This window comes from Rattus norvegicus, chromosome 19, assembly GCF_021556685.1.
Source record: "Rattus norvegicus strain SHRSP/BbbUtx chromosome 19, alternate assembly SHRSP_T2T, whole genome shotgun sequence".
NCBI lineage: Eukaryota > Metazoa > Chordata > Mammalia > Rodentia > Muridae > Rattus > Rattus norvegicus.
This window is the reverse complement of record NC_141552.1, coordinates 39609875-39625468: the sequence shown is the minus strand read 5'-3', so window position 1 is coordinate 39625468 and position 15594 is coordinate 39609875. Positions and strand designations below refer to the sequence as shown.

Genomic DNA, 15594 nt, shown 5'->3' with positions numbered 1-15594 from the left:
GCAAGCTCGCTGTCTCTGTCCCTTGAGTCCTCTTATGCTATCTCCAAACATTGCATGCCCTCCCACAGGTCTTGCCTCAGCAAAACACCAGTTGGCCTCACCACCTGAGTCTGTATCACATGACCCAACCAGAAACTTCTGCTTCATATCCCTGCTTTCGTTTAAAAGATTGTCTTTTTCTCTGATATTAACAATGCACATACAATAAAAATAGTAAGAACCGTGAAACTAGAACATTACATATTTTAAATAAACAGCTTATGTAAAATATAGTCTAATAAAACAACCTTAAATTTCTATTAATATACACTAATTCAAACAAAATAACCTTAAAAATCCTATCAGTATACAATTATTCAAATGAAACAACATTAAATTTCTATTAATATACCATAAAAACAAAGCAACCTTAAATTCCTATCAGTATGTAGAAATTCAAACAAAACTCACCACGTGAGTGCATCACATGACTCGAGCAGAAGCTTCCACTTCACAAACTCCAGTGCTAAAATCAGTAAAATAGAACCAAATAGACGAAAGCAATACAAAGAATTAATGAAGAGTCGGTTCTCTGAGAAAATTAATAAGGTTGACAAACCTTTAGCTAAATGGACTAAAAGATGGACAGAGAAGATCTAAATTAATAAAATTAGAGGGAAAAAGAGGGACATCACAACAGACATCCAGGAAATCCATCGTGAGCACATATTTAAAAATCTACACTCCTGTAAGCCGGAAGACAAAAGAGGATGGGCGGATGGTTATTATATATAGCCAAAGTCAAATCAAGACCAGAAAAGCAATTTAAACAGACTCATAACCCCGAGTGAAACACAGAAACAGTATTTAAAAGTAGGAGTTGGGGATTTAGCTCAGTGGTAGAGCACTTGCCTAGAAAGTGCAAGGCCCTGGGTTCTGTCCCCAGCTCCGAAAAAATAAAATAAAATAAAATAAAATAAAATAAAATAAAAGTCTCCTACTCCACAAACCTAGGGCCAGATGCAGTCAGTGCAGAATTCTACCTGACTTTCAAAGAAGAGTTAACAATACTCTTTAAATTGTTCTCCAAAGTAGAAACACCAAAGGAAGACCAATTCTTATTTGTTTGTTTGGGTTTTCTTTTTGTTTTTCTTTAAGGTTTTTTCAATACAACATAATCTCCAACTTCACTGAGGTGGCTGACCATGTCCATGACTGAAGCCCCCTCTAAACTGGAATTCCGTTGCTAAGCCAGCCCCAGCCTTGGCTTTCATCAGCTCCAGGGGCCACGGCACTCCTGCAGGTGTCTCTGTCTGCCTCCCCTCTTGTGAATCTTGCAGGCTGCTCACCCTCTGTCGGGACGGCTGCGGCGCAGGGTGGCGGGCATGATCTCCAGAGGTAGGCGTAGGTAATCCCGGAGATATTGGATGCTCTCATTCGTGAGGTACCAGTAGAAATGTCTCCAAGCAAACTGCTCCTTCACGTAGCCTCGAGACTTGAGAGACAGCATGGCCCTCATGACGTGAGGGTTGGGCACGTTCTTATCTGCCAACTCGGGGTTCTTGGGCATGTGGACGTCTTTTTTGGCAACCATCACTCCTTCCTTATAAAGGAGTTCATAGATGGCAATCTGACCCTTCTTAGGCATCGACATCGCAGCGGCTGCAGGGTCCGAGGCAGAGGCTGGAAAAGGAGACTAGTTCTTTTTATCATCTACAATTAAACTAGTATCTAAGCTACACAAAGACCCAACCCCCCCCCCAAAAAAATTACAAACCAGTTCCTCTTATGAACATAGATGCAAACACTCTCAATAAAAGACTTGCAAACCAAATCCAAGAACACATCAAAAGCTGAAGCACCGGGGAATGTTAGGGCGGTGAGGTGGGAGTGGGTGGGTGGGCAGGTGGGGGAGTACCCTCATAGAAGCAGTGGGGAGGGAGAGGGGATAGCGGGTTTTTGGAGGAGAAATTGGGAAGGGAATTAATATTTGAAATGTAAATAAATAAAATAACCAATTAAAAAATAAAACACGGGGTTGGGGATTTAGCTCAGTGGTAGAGCGCTTGCCTAGCAAGCACAAGGCCCTGGGTTCGGTCTCAGCTCAAAAAAAAAAAAAAGTTTTAAAAAATAAAACATTTGGGGTTGGGGATTTAGCTCAGTGGTAGAGCGCTTGCCTAGGAAGCGCAGGGCCCTGGGTTCGGTCCCCAGCTCCGAAAAAAAGAACCAAAAAATAAAAAAAATAAAAAAATAAAACATTTTTAAAAAAGAAAAGAAAGAACATATGTAAAAGAGTATTCACCATGAGTAGGCTTCATGCCACAGATACAAGACGGTTCGACATACATAAATCTATAAATGCAACCCACCATATAAACAAACGTAAAGACAAAAACCACGTGATCATCTAATTAGATACAGACAAGGCTGTTGACAAAACTCAGCAGCCCTTCATGGTAAAGGCCCTGGAGAGGTTAAGTATACAAGGGATATGCCTCAACACAATGAAGGAAATTTACATCAAGCCCACAGCCAACGTCAACCTAAACAGAAAGAAACTCAAGGTATTTCCACTAAAATCAGGAACAAGACAAGGATGTCCACTCCTTGCCTAGTCAATATAGTACTTAAAGTCTTAGCCAGACCAGTAAGACAGCTGAAGGAGATCAAGGGGATACCGGTGGAAGAGGAATAAGTAAAAGTGTCTTAATTAGCAGGTGATATGATTATATACATAAATGATCCAAAAAACTCCACCAGGAAACCCCTGCAGCTGACAAACACTTCCAGCAAAGTAGCTGGATACAAAGTTAACTCACAGACCTCAGCAGCCTTCCTATATATAAATGACAAAGGGGACAGAAAGGAAATCAGGGAAGCAACACCTTCCATAGGAGCCTCAAAAAACATTTCGGGACAGTTCTATCCAAGCAAGAGAAGGGTTTGCATAACAAAAACTTTAAGAAGTTGAAGGAAGAAATGGATGAAGATATAAAGATATAAAAATGGCCATCCTACCCAAACCAGGCAACGTCCAGAATCAGTGGGATCCCCTTCAGAACTCCAGCACAAGTTTTGACAGAAATTGGAAAACGATTTTCAGCTTCGTATGGAAACACACACGTTAAAAACCAAGATAATAAAAACAACTTTGAATGATAATAAAATTAGTATTCACTACTCCTGATTTCAAACTGTACCTCAGAGCTATAGTAATAAAAACAGCATAAAAGAGAACAAGTGTGGTTGCACTGACACCGGTACATAGGCGCAAGCCGGTGTGTCCTTGGGCTAGAGAGCGGGACGTCTGCCCAAGAGCCTGGTCATTTGTGGTGTTGACCAGCCCGGACTGAATTTAAAATGGGTGATGTTGAAAAAGGCTAGAAGATTTTTGTTCAGAAGTGTGCCCAGTGCCACACTGAGGAAAAAGGAGGCAAGCTAAGACTGGATCAAACCTCCATGGTCTGTTTGGGCGGAAGACAGGCCAGGCTGCTGGATTTTTCTTACACAGATGCCAACAAGAACAAAGGCATCACCTGGGGAGAGGATACCCTGATGGAGTATTTGGAAAATCCCAAAAAGTACATCCCTGGAACAAAAATGATCTTCTCTGGAATTAAGAAGAAGGGAGAAAGGGCAGACCTAATAGCTTATCTTAAAAAGGCTACTAATGAGTAATTCCACTGACTTATTTATTACAAAACAAATGTTTCATGGCTTTTAATGTATACCATAATTTAATTCATACACCAAATTCAGATCATGAATGGCTAACAATGTTTTTGTTGGACAGCCCCGATTTAAGTAAAACTGACTTGTCCTAAAGTGGATATGATCTTTTTTAAAGTAACACTTCCAGTTTTATACATGCTATCACTGCTCTCCCTTTCTCAAGATAAGATTGGACTTAATTAGTAATATTTTACTTTCCATAAATATGGGGGTGTCACCTCAAACCAATTGATTGGTTTTATACTTAGATTTATATAACTGGGTATATGAATATGTTTAAAAATATATAAATTTTTATATGTTCTATCACTGGGAAAATTCTATCACTGTCTCAAAAACAAGAAGACTCACCCGTGCTTCAGTGTGTGTTCACTGGCCTCTGACAGTCAATGCTAAACACCAGGACGGAACTATTCTTGACAACGCTGTTTTAATTAGAATTCCCTACATCAATAATGCTGCCTTTCACCACTGAAAGGCATTTACTGTGGTTTATGTATGATATCAAATAAAGAGTATTTTACACTTAAAAAAAAACAGCATAAAAACAGATACATTGATCAATGGAATCAAACAGAGGCCCAAACAGAAGTCCACACACCTATGGACATCTGGTTTTTGACAAAGAATCCAAAAATTACAGGCTAGGGAAAAGGCAGCGTCGACAGCTGGGTCCCTGTTATCTATGCCCTGCAAGAACAACCCAAGTCCAGATAGATTAAGGACCTTAATATGAGGCCAGGTTCCCTAAATATGATAGAAGAGAAAGTCAGAAATAAGCTTGAACTCATAGGAAAACACTTTCTGAAGAGGACACTGTTAACACAGGCACTGAGAATGATACATAATAAATGGGACCTCATGGTACCAAAACCTTCTATGTGTCAAAGGACACTATCATTCAGACAAAGTTGCAGCCTAAAGAATGGGAAAAGAGCATTACTAATTACATGTGTGAAAGAGGGCTAATTTCTAATACATATGAAGAACTGAAAAGCAAAACAAACTGGATGGCAAGAAAACCAATAACCCAGTTTTTTGTTTTTTGGGTTTTTTTTTTTTTCGGAGCTGGGGACCAAACCCAGGGCCTTGCACTTGCTAGGCAAGCGCTCTACCACTGAACTAAATCCCCAACCCCATAACCCAGTTTTAAAATGGTGAACAGATCTAAACATGGAGTTCTCAAAGGACGGAACACAAATGGCTGAGAAACACTTAAATGTTCAACATCTTTAGTTGTCAGGGAAATGTGATTTAGAACTCCTTCAAATTACTATTTCATCTTCTACCAGTCAGAATGGCCAGATCAATAAAAGATCAATAAAATAAATCACAACTCATACTGGTGAGGATGTGCGGTAAGGGAGAGCACTTGTCCATTGCTGATGAGACTGGAAAACGGTAAGGCCACTGTGGAAATCAGGGAAGCAGTTGCTCAGGAAGCTGGGAATGAATCTACCTCAAGATCCAGCTATGCTACCCTTGGGCATATATATACCCAAAAGATGCTCCAGCCTAATACAGAGACTCATTCATAGTCATTGCCGGTCCATTTGCAATAGCCAGAAATTGGGAACAGCATACACATTCATTAAAAGATTAATGGATAAAAAAATGTTGTGTGATTATGTAATTATATATATACATATATATATAAACATTTTATTTTACATTATTTGAATCTGAGTGTTCTGCAAGCATATATGGTGCATGGCAGAAAAGGGCATAAGATCCCATTATAGATGGCTGTGAGCCACTATGTGGTTGCTGGGTCAGGGCCTCTGGAACAACATCCAGTGCTCTTAACTGCTGAGCCATCTCTCCACCCATATGCAATGCTATTACTCAGATGTTAAAAAAGAAAAACAAAATAAAAAATTTTCAGGTAAATAGACGGAGTTAGAAAACATCATCTTGGGGTTGGGGATTTAGCTCAGTGGTAGAGCACTTGCCTAGGAAGCGCAAGGCCCTGGGTTCGGTCCCCAGCTCCGAAAAAAAGAACAAAAAAAAAAAAAAAGAAAAAAGAAAAAAAGAAAAAAAGAAAACATCATCTTAAGTGAGGTAACACAGACCCAGAACAGCAAATATTGTATATATTCGCTAATATGTGCATGCTAGGTGTTAAGCCTTTGATAGGCATGCTACAACCCATATACTCACAGAGGTTGCATAGAGAGTAAAGGACTAGGGGAGGGGGATCTCCCAAGGAAGGGGAAATAGAATATGAAGTTATAGAGAGACAGGAGAGAGACTGGAACAGGATTATACTGAGAGCAGAGGGAAGAGAGGCTAAAGAAGAGAACAGAGAAAGAAAAAAAGCCTAACATTAAGAGCCATTTGAGGGGTGTCTTAGGGTTTCACTGCTGTGAACAGACACCATGACCAAGACAACTCTTATAAAAACAACATTTAGTTGGGACTGGCTTACAGGTTCAGTCCAGTATCATCAAGGTAGAGGCAGGGCAGCATCCAGGCAGGCATGACGCAGGAGAAGCTGAGAGTTCTACATCTTCATCTGAAGGCTGCACTGGTAGCTAGGATGAGGGTCTTAAGCCCAAGCCCACAGTGACACACCTACTCCAACAAGGCCACACTTTCTAATCCTGCCACTCCCTGGGTTGAACATATACAAACCATCACATTCCTCTCCCTGGCCCCCATAGGCTTGTTCAATCGTAAGTCTATAGGGCCATACCTAAACATAGCATAATATAAAATACATTTAGTCCCACTTCCAAAGTCCCTATAGTCTATAGCAGTCTCAACAATGTTAAAAATCCAAAGTTCAAAGTCTCTTCTGGGATGTATCCATCCACTAAACTGTAATCCCCAAAGCAAGACAGGAAACCAGCTGGGCAAACTCCACACTCTGCATCTCCAAGGTTGATCTCAAAGCAGTCTTCAGATCTCCAACTCCTTTTTCATTTAGTTGACTGCAACAAACTTCTTTCTTCCAGGCTGGTTCGATTCCATGCTAGCAGCTTTCCTAAGCAGATAGCCCACGGCTCTGGCATCTCAAACATCTTGGAGTCTCCAAGGCAACTTCAATGTTACAATTTCTTGATCCAATGTCTGGGATCCACACATGATCCTCTGGGCTCCTCCAAAGCGTTGGCATCACTTTACAGCTCTGCCCTCTGCAGCACTCTGAGTTCAGGTTGGTCCACTCCACTGCTCCAGCTGTTCTTGGTGATCATCCCTGGTATTGGCATATCCAATACACTGGGGTCTTCTGCTGCAACTAAGCTTTACCAATAGCCTCTCATAGGCTCTCTTCATGGTGCCAAGCCTCAACTCCTTTGCATAATCCCTTCAGTCCTGGGTCATCACCTACAACTAAGGCTGCATCTTCACCAAGGCCTCTCACAATGCCAAGCCTCAGTTGCTCTTCATGACCCCTTCATGCCTTGGAGAGATGGCTCAGTGGTTAAGAGCATTAACTGCTCTTCCAAAGGTCCTGAGTTCAATTCCCAGCAACCACATGGTGGTTCACAACCATCTGTAATGGGAGATCTGGTGCTCTCTTCTAGTGTATCTGAAGACAGCTACAGTGTACTTATATATAATAAATAAATCTTTAAAAAAAATACAGTACCACCTGGGTGATTCTTACACATTACCAAGTACAGCTGTAGCACAAGGTACAACCTTGGCTATCTCTGGAACACAGCTTCTTTGTGCTCTCAGAAAACACTTCTCAGATTTCACCTCAGTGATGCTGGTCTTTGTTTAATCACCACTAATTTCTTTGCTCCAGCTAACCAGCATCAATTGTCCCACTACTCTCCTTCTCCTCTTGAATATAAAGCCAGAGACACATGGCTGAAGCTGCTGAGTTCTGTTGCTTCCTGGGGCCGGAACTTGGCCCCCTTGTTATATTACATTACCACCTGCTTTCTGTTTTCAAACTCCTTCCCTGTCCACCACACCTGGACTTAAACCTTTCTTCACCTAGCACTGGATCTGTCCCAAACTGGCCTTGAACTCAGAGATCGGCCTGGGATTAAAGGTGTATATCACCATGCCTGGATCTAAATGTAGCTGGGTAGGATCTTGCCCCAAAGTTCTACTCCCTTAATCTGCTATCCTCTAGAACATAGGATTGGATTCCATTTTACTTCCTGGTGATCCTTTAATACTTGAACCATATATTTTATATTTTTCCTTCTTTAGCTTGCTATGCTTGTTTAAAATGTTCTTTATAAGACTTAACCAGAGAACAAGTCTATGATAGGCATTTCTGAGACTTCCTTTGTCAATGCAATTAATCTGAGTCTCTTCATCTTAGCCTCAGGCAGATTCTTCAGACAAGGGCAAAAAGTAGCCACATTCTTCACCAAAATATCACAAAAACAGTCTCTAAGCCACATATTAAGATTCTCCACTGAAACCTCTTGGGCAAGGTCTGCACAATTCAAATCACTCTCAGTAACAAAGTCTTCTATAGTCCTACTAGGATATCTTATTAAGCCCCATTTAAAGCATTCTACTGCTTTCCAAATCCAAAGTCTCCAAATCCATATTCTTCTAAACAAAAGCATGGTCAAGCCTATCACAGCAATACCCCATTCCTGGTACCAACTTCTATCTTAGGGTTTTACTGCTCTGAACAGACACCATGACCAAAGCAACTCTTATGAAAACAACATTTAGTTGGGGCTAGCTTACAGGTTCAGAAATTCAGTCTAGTATCTTCATGGTAGAAGCAGGGCAGCATCCAGGAAGGCATGGTGCAGGAGAAGCTGAGAGTTCTACATCTTCATCTGAAAGCTGCTAGTGGAAGACTGGCTTCCAGGTAGCTAGGGTGAAGGTCTTCAGCCCACACCCACAATAACACACCTACTCCAACAAGGCCACACCTTCTAATCCTGCCACTCCCTGGGCTGAGCATATATAAACCATCACAAGGGGGAAACCTACTACAGTAGAAGCTTATTAAAATATATACATATATGAACAAAACCTAAATGGAGTTGCTATACTGGGAAGACAATGCCCCAACCAGACATATTTCGCCACCAAATACAATGACTAATGCCAGAAATGGGTTCAATCTAATTGAGTCATTGGCCAAAGGAGCCCTGTGAAGCCTCAAACAATTCAGGCTATCACCAAGGTTATTGTTTGCACTCTACAAACTGATGGCAAGGCCCCATTGCTGAAGACAACACCTATAGATCTCATTGAATATGGAGAAATTGAGCTGGTACCAACTAGATCCTTCATTCCTACTGACTAACCCAACTACAAACCCTTTGATCCTCAGTGGTGATCTGTCTGCATTACATGCTAGTGCAGTGGTGGCACTAAAGCCATGGGAGTGACCAACCACGCTCTGATTGGATTTAAGACACTCCATGGAATGGCAGCCTTGCCTGACACTGCTCTGGTGGCCAAGAGCTCAAGATTAGACAAGCCAGGGGCATAGGGGAAAACAACAATAGAATGATTCTTACTGCTATCCATGTAGATTTGTGTCTTGCTTAGACGTCATCAAAGAAGCGTCTTGCAGTAGAAGGGAGCTAACACCGAGATTCACAACTGAACAATTTGCAAAGAGTAGGAGACTTTGGAAGGCTCAGTGGGATGGGAAGGGACTCACAGAGACTGTGGCAGCCTACACAGAGGCTGCAGAGAGATTCAGGCTAGATGGGGTCCCATTCTTAACCAGGAAGCTACTGACAATTAACTGCTTGCAAAGGAAAACTTAGCTTCCTCCAATGGACCCAGACTTAAAGGTAAGGCCATATACTATGCTTAGCAGTATATGGCCAACACAAAACAAACTCAATGGTATTTTTGTGGATTTTTTTGTCTCATATTGTTTTGTTTGAGAGTTTTTTTTCTTTTTTTCGGAGCTGGGGACCGAACCCCGGGCCTTGCGCTTGCTAGGCAAGTGCTCTACCGCTGAGCTAAATCCCCAACCCCCTGAGAGTTTTTTTTCTTTCCGACCTTTTTGCTTTTATGTTATGGTTTTTGTTTTTTGTAGTTTTCTGGGTTATTTTTTTTATGTGCGTCTGTGTGTGTTTCTTGTGCTTTTTCATTTTTTTGTAAAAATCTGTTTTGTTTGTTCTATTTGTTTGTTCTCTAAAGAGAAAGCAAAGGAAGATATAAAGGTCGAATGGGTAAGGAGGTGGGGTGGATCTGGGAGGAAATGTGGGAGGAGAAATCATGATCTAAGTTTATTGTATGAATTTTTAGTATAGACTGCTCTGTAGGATTGGATTCTTCACATCCTTTTTTTTTTTTTTTTTTTTTTTTTTTTTGGTTCTTTTTTTTCGGAGCTGGGGACCGAACCCAGGGCCTTGTGCTTCCTAGGTAAGCGCTCTACCACTGAGCTAAATCCCCAGCCCCTTTCACATCCTATTTTTAATAACAGTTCTTAAAGGCTTTAACCTCCCTTCTAGCCCACCACCCACCAGAGATAGTGGAAAAGAAAGGATATGAGGGAAGTGGAGCTCTTTAGAAAGGTTCTTTAGAGCAAATCCCACCTGAATTGTCAGAAAATCTTCAGTTCAGTTCATAGGTCAGCAGCAGCAGCTCAATCCACTCTCAAACACTTCACACATACACTAGCAGTATAGTTCAGTAGTGTTGGGATAGTAGCAGTGGTGGCATGACCTACCAGAGACATCCAGGCCTCAGCTGAATCTACACAAGTCAGCAGGAGGCACCAGGACCACCAGGGACACCAGGAGAATTTCTCGGCTGTGTCTCTCTCAATGAAGTGAAGATCAGCAAAGACTGGAGACTAAGAATTGTTGCAAAACTAGCTCTACAAACCATGCCCCCTCACAGTCAGTTGAGTCCTATTTATACTCCCTCAAACATCATGTGTCCTCCATGGCTCTTGCCTTACCATGTGTTTTGCCTCAGCACATGAGTCTGTCATAGCAAAACTTCATGTATCAGCTGACTTCACTCTGCCAATTGGCTTGAGTCCAAGGAAGTGGCAAGAAGCCACCAGTACACCACCAGAGGTTCAACAATTTGACCTCCCTAGCAACAGTTTCCACCCCCCCCCCACGCCCTGGTAATGGAATGTCCCTAGAGATGGAGTTCACCTACCCCAGAAACCCCTAATATATTATCAGACCTGAGAGCTCACTTGGTGATCTCTGTATCTTTGTAATGGTAGACCCCAGCGTGCTGGACTTCTGCAGAATAAAACACTCTTTGCGTTTACATACTATTTGAGTCCAGGATATCATTCTTTGACAAATCATGGACCCTCACAATTCTTTCACCTATGTCTGCTTCTGTGAAAAATTCCTTTATGAGTCTGCCTTAATGAAACACCCTTTCACCTGTGACCGCTTCAGGACAACACTCTTCTATGGGTTTGCCCCAACAAAACACCATCTGACACAACTGACTTCCTGAAGAATTCTTAAGTTTCCACTTCAGTGCTCATGAAGTTTCAGAGAGGAATGAGAAATCTACTGGGAATTGGGCCACGGGCATTTGGTTACATTCTGGCAAAGAATACAACTGTATTGTATCTAAAACCCTGAGTGAGGCAGAATTAAAATGCAATCATCTAATGCGTCTAGCAGAAAAGCCATCAAGCCAGGACAGTGTTCATGATGTGGCTAGCAGTCACACTGTGGTGTGACCCCTAGTCCCTCACACTGTGGCCTAGCTACAGGTCTCTGGTCTTATCCAGAACTACAGTGAGAAAGCAGGAACTAGAGCAGAAAGATATGGAAATCACAGTTTTGATGGGGAAAGGAATTTGAGTGGTTTTAAAGTCGCACGCACAAGGTAAGCATAAAGAAAATGCTGTGACTGCTTATGGAAAGAGTCTAGCACCATTAAAGGACACCTTCTGCTCTGTACTGGAGCATATGACCTTCAGGGAAAGACTTTACCAAGGCTTCAGCATCTGAACACTCAATTTTTTTGAAAAGAGAGAGCCCACCCTGAGTATACTGTCACCTAGTGAGGTGGTTTGAATAAGAATGGATCCACAGGTTCATAGCTTTGAATGCTTGGTCCCCAGGGAGCTCCGCTAAACAGGATAAAAAGGATTAAAAGGATTAGGAGGGGTGCCCTGGTTAGCAGAAGTTTGTCACTGGATGTGGGCTCTGAGGTTTCAAAAATCCATGCCAGGCCCAATGTCTCTCTGCCTAGAGATCAGGATGTAGCTCTCAAGTACTTCTACACCATGTCTGCCTACACGCTGCCGTGCTCTCTGCCATGATGATAATGGATTAAACCTCTCAAACTGTGAACCAGCCCCCAGTTAAATGCTCTTTTTTATAAGAGTTGTCATGGTCATGGCGTCTCTTCACAGCTGTAGGACAGTAACTGAGACACATGAGTTCCCTGCCCCCAAACGGCCACAGAAGAAAGTGTTCCCTTAGGGTCAGCCTGGAAAGCACATAAAGGCCAATGCAACTGTGTGCGTCATGGTTTAGACAAAACGCAGGGACAGGCTACATAGAAAGCCGGCATTGGAACCTGGAAGCATTATCTACATGGCACTGGTTTAACATTTGTGAAAAATACAGCTGTCAAGTGGGTCAAAGAGGCTTGACAAAGGTCACAGAAACCTACCGAGGCCAGGAAATGTGTGGCAGAATCTGGTTCCCTGCAAGGAAACGCTGGGAAGCCACTGAGTAAAGCTGGAAATACGAAGCTTAAGCTGCAGTGGAGACTCCAGAGTGTTGGAAATGGTGGGGCTCTGGGCTATCTGTCAAGGAACGCTCTAATGTGGGGTGGTGCTGGGCCAGGGGAGAGGGTGTGTGATAGCAGAGCTGCAGAAGCAGGGTTACCCCAGCCCTTTGGAAGGCAGATGCAGCAGGATTTGGTGTTCTCCCTGGCTTGATATGCTTTGAGCCAATTTTTCCTAGTCTCCTTCCCATTCCCGCTCCCACCCCCTTTTGCAATGGCAAAATTTATTCTGCGCCATCATACATGGTAAGTTTTTACTTGATTTTTCAGGAGCTCCATCTTAGTTTCTGTGTCTGCGATAAAATACCCTAACAAAAACAAGTTAAGAGAGGACAGGTTTATTTTGGTTCACAGTTCCACTCTGTCATGGTGAGGAAGACTTAGCAGGAGTGTAAGCGGTGCAGGGCAGTCACCATCTTGTATGCACAGACAGTTACATACAAGTGGAAGAAGGCTACAAATTCTCTCTCTGTTTTCTTTTTTTTTTCTTTCTTTCTTTTTTTTTTTTTTTTTTTTTTTTGGAGCTGGGGACCGAACCCAGGGCCTTGCAGTTGCTAGGCAAACGCCCTACCACTGAGCTAAATCCCCAACCCCGGCTACAAATTCTTAAACCTGCTCTCACTGACACACTTCTTCCAGCAAAGCCACACCTCCTAAAGGCTCTACAACCTACCCACACAGCACTGCCAACCTGGGACCAAATATTCAAACACAGGAGCTGAGGGGGAACATTTCACATTCTGTTGGAGACTTGTCCTAAGGCTTTCATTCACTTGGGAATTTTGTGTGTCCAGACACTGAAGGTCCTTGTCCCCAATTGGTTTTTGATTCATGGTTAAAGATGCCGATGTCCAATGGCTGGGCACAGGGCAGGACCCTTAGAGTTGTGCAGATGAGGATGCAGAGAGGAACGGGACAGGATCACCATGACTCGGGGTAGAAGTATGGGATGCAGGAATGGCAGGAGAGAAACCCAAGCAGCCATGTGAGATTTCCGGTGGCCACTTCCCCAGTTGGGTCTGGGGTAGCAGGGGAAGGTTTAGGAATGTCCAGCTTTGAGGTGGCCAAAGGTAGCATTTTAAAAAATAAACTAGTGTGTGTATGTTTCATTTGCAGAATCAAAGATAGTTCTGAGGCAGGTGTGCCTGTGATTCTCTTCCCCCAAAGAAGAGGGGAAGGGAGGATTGTAGGAGTCAGAGAGGTCAAAGATATCACGAGAATACAGCCCACAGAATCAACTATGCACGACCTATAAAGCTTCATGGAAACTGAAATGACAAACAGACCCTGTGCGGGGCTGAGCTAGGTCTTCTGCTTATGCCTACGGTTGTGTAGCTTGGTGCTCTTGTAGGACTTTCAACAGTAGGCGTGGGGTTGTCTCTGACTCTTTTGCCTGCACTTGAGAACCTATCCCACAGGGTTGCCATGTTCAGCCGTGATATAAGGGTATATGCCACTCTTGTTGTATCTTATTAGGCCATGTTCAGTGGATGTCCCTGGGAGGCCAGCCCACCCCACCCCCTTTTTTAAAGGGAAACAGAGGAGGAGTTGATCTAGGGGAGATGGGAGGCGGTGGGGAGGTATTGGGAGGAGCGGAGGGAGAGGAAACTATGGTCAGGGTGTAATGTATGCGAGAAGAATAAAAGTTAAAAGAAAAAGGAATCACGGTTACATGTAGCAAAGCTGAAAGGACAGAACCATCGAAGCCCCCTGACTTCAGACATGAAGCTACAAGATTTGGAGCTTGTTCTGTTGGGTTTGGGTCTTGCTGTGGTCCAGTATTTCCCATAATGCCCCTTTCCTCCCCTTTGAAATGGTAATGCATATTCCATGCCATTGTATGTTGGAAGTACGAAATTCGCTATCTGATTTTTAGAGGGTTACAGTTAAGAGATTGTTTTGAGTCTCAAAAAAAGGCTTCAGACTTTTAAATTGTGCCAAGACTGTGATAGGCTGTAAGGACTTTTGAATTTGGACTAAATGCATTTTCATTATGATATGGCCACAAGCCTAAAGGATCCAGAGAATGGAATGTGGTGCTTAGAATAAGGATGACCCCTATAGTTTCATATATTTGAATATTTGGTTACTTCACTGCTGGGTGTGATGATACATACCTTTAGTCCTAGAACTCGGAAGGCAGAGGCAGGTGGATCACTATGATTTGGAGGCCAGCCTGGTCTAGAGAGTGAGTTCTAGGACAGCCAGAGAAACCCTATCCCAAAAAAGAAAAGAAGGTAGGGAGGGAGGGGGGAAGAAAGGAAAGAAAGAAACAAAGAAGAGAGAGAGAGAGAGAGAGAGAGAGAGAGAGAGAGAGAGAGAGAGACACACACACACACACACAGAGAGAGAGAGAGAGAGAGAGAGAGAGAGAGAGAGAGAGAGAGAGAGATTAAAAAGTGATTTCAGTCTTCAGTTGGTGGAACTGTTTGGGAAGGCTTAAGGAGGTGTGCCCTGCCCTTACTGGAGAAGGTATGTCACTGGGGAAGGGCTTTGAGGTTTCAAAGATTCAAGTCATTTCCACACACACACACACACACACACACACACACACACACACACACACACACGTTGTCTTCTCTCTTCTCTTCTTTCTTTCTGTCTCTTCTTCCCTCCCTCTCTTCCTCCCTCCCTTCCTCTCCCTCCCTCTTTCTCTGTATGTGTATCTGCGTGTTAAAAGGTAGGAACGTGGATGACAAAGTGTGTGCACAGTAAACTCAGAGTTAGTTGGAGATAAACCATTAAAGGGAAGCAGGAGACGTGGCTTGGAGGTAGATTGTCAGCATCCACCAGTGACAGTGGCTCAACCTTGAGCACTTGACCAGCATGCACAATACCCAATAGCTGATCCTCCAAGAGGAGGAGAAAGTGGGCCTTGATTCAACCTTAGAGCACCTAGAAGAACGAAAAAGAAGGTGGCGAAAAAGAGTCCATCCTCCCTGAGGGTAGAAACCTGGACTGGTTGGTCAGCTTTGATTCCGCACAGTACACTGACAAGTCGAGTGTTCTACTGTTCTGATATGTTCCATGGGGTCTTCTTACACGATTTTGCTTGCGGAAGTGCTCTGGAGCTCCCTGTCCATCTTCGTAGCCTTTGCGCACCCTGTATTTGACACTGTGTATACTCAGTCCTTGTGTCTGTAGAGACAGGACCGAGCCTGGTACCAGGCAGAGGCACTTAAATATTGAAAGACTGAATGAATGCGC

The 15594-nt window shown here is 43.1% G+C and overlaps 2 pseudogenes; one reads left to right on the top strand and one right to left on the bottom strand.

Moving 5' to 3' along the window:
* Positions 1-1166: 1166 nt before the first annotated feature.
* Positions 1167-1636, bottom strand: LOC147999401 (small ribosomal subunit protein eS10 pseudogene; annotated as a pseudogene).
* Positions 1637-3339: 1703 nt separating this feature from the next.
* On the top strand, positions 3340-3772 carry LOC134483331 (cytochrome c-like; annotated as a pseudogene).
* The last annotated feature ends 11822 nt before the right edge of the window (positions 3773-15594 follow it).